Source organism: Arachis hypogaea, chromosome 19 (genome assembly GCF_003086295.3).
Source record: "Arachis hypogaea cultivar Tifrunner chromosome 19, arahy.Tifrunner.gnm2.J5K5, whole genome shotgun sequence".
Classification (NCBI taxonomy): domain Eukaryota; kingdom Viridiplantae; phylum Streptophyta; class Magnoliopsida; order Fabales; family Fabaceae; genus Arachis; species Arachis hypogaea.
Window position 1 is genome coordinate 100,959,376 of NC_092054.1, and position 1,800 is coordinate 100,961,175.

The 1,800-nt window shown below is 41.4% G+C and overlaps 1 non-coding gene across 1 annotated transcript; it reads left to right on the plus strand.

The window, feature by feature from the left end:
- The first annotated feature begins 1,389 nt into the window (after positions 1-1,389).
- On the plus strand, positions 1,390-1,497 carry LOC112781984 (small nucleolar RNA R71). The gene has a single exon (XR_003192730.1). It is a non-coding gene; the product is annotated as a small nucleolar RNA R71 (small nucleolar RNA).
- The last annotated feature ends 303 nt before the right edge of the window (positions 1,498-1,800 follow it).

Below are 1,800 nucleotides of genomic sequence, written 5' to 3' on the forward strand. Positions count from 1 at the left end.
CGGATTCATCCTCTTCCTTCCAAGTGTCTAGGATTATGAAATCAGCGGGGATATAAAGGCCTTCAACCTTTACTAGCACATCCTCTACTAGTCCATAAGCCTATTTTCTTGAGTTGTCTGCCATCTCTAATGAGATTCTGGCAGCTTGCACCTCAAAGATTCCCAGTTTCTCCATTACAGAGAGTGGCATGAGGTTTATCCCTGACCCAAGGTCACATAGAGCTTTCTCAAAGGTCATGGTGCCTATGGTAAAAGGTATTAAGAACTTTCCAGAATCCTGTTTCTTCTTAGGCAATGTTAGTTGATCCAGATCACTCAGTTCATTGATGAGCAAGGGAGGTTCATCTTCCCAAGTCTCATTACCAAATAACTTGGCATTTAGCTTCATGATTGCACCAAGGTACTTGGCAACTTGCTCTTCAGTAACATCCTCATTCTCTTCAGAAGAAGAATACTCATCAAAGCTCATGAAGGGTAGAAGGAGGTTCAATGGAATCTCTATGGTCTCTAATTGAGCCTCAGATTCCTTTGGTTCCTCAAAGGGAAACTCCTTATTGGTCACTGGACGTCCCAGGAGGTCTTCCTCACTAGCATTCACGTCCTCCTCCTTCCTTGTAGGTTCGGCCATGATGGTTAAATCAATGGCTTTGCACTCTCTCTTTGGATTTTCTTCTGTATTGCTTGGGAGAGTACTAGGAGGAGTTTCAGTGACTCTTTTACTCAGCTGGCCCACTTGTGCCTCCAAATTTCTAATGGAGGACCTTGTTTCATTCATGAAACTTAAAGTGGCCTTAGATAGATCAGAGACTATATTTGCTAAGCTAGATGGATTCTGCTCAGAACTCTTTGTCTTTTGCTGAGTGGATGACGAAAAAGGCTTGCTATTGCTAAACTTGTTTCTTCCACCATTATTAAAGCCTTGTTGAGACTTTTGTTGATCCTTCCATGAGAAATTTGGGTGATTTCTCCAAGAAAGATTATAGGTGTTTCCATAGGGTTCACCCATGTAATTTACCTCTGCTATTGCAGGGTTCTCAGGATCATAAGCTTCTTCTTCAGAAGAGGCCTCTTTAGTACTGTTGGATGATTCCTTCAACCCATTCAGACTCTGAGAAATCATATTGACTTGCTGAGTCAATATTTTATTCTGAGCCAATATGGCATTCAGGTATCAATTTCAAGAACTCCCTTCTTCATAGGCGTCCCATTATTCACAGGATTCCTTTCAGAAGTATACATGAACTGGTTATTTGCAACCATGTCAATGAGTTCTTGAGCTTCTGTAGGCATTTTCTTTAGGTGAATGGATCCACCTGCAGAATGGTCCAATGACATTTTAGATAATTCAGAAAGACCATCATAGAATATATCCAGGATGGTCCATTCTGAAAGCATGTCAGAAGGACACTTTTTGGTCAGTTCCTTGTATCTCTCCCAAGCTTCATAGAGGGATTCACCTTCCTTTTGTTTGAAGGTCTGAACATCCACTCTAAGCTTACTAAGCTTTTGAGGAGGAAAGAACTTGGCTAAGAAAGCCGTGACCAGCTTATCCCAAGAGTTCAGGCTATCTTTAGGTTGAGAGTCCAACCATACTCTAGCTTTGTCTCTTACAGCAAACGAGAAAAGCATAAGCCTGTAGATCTCGGGATCAACCCCATTGGTCTTAATAGTATCACAGATCTGCAAGAATTCAGTTAAGAACTGAAAAGGATCTTCAGATGGAAGTCCTTGAAACTTGCAGTTCTGTTGCATCAGAGAAACTAGTTGAGGTTTCAGCTCAAAATTGTTTACTCCAATGGC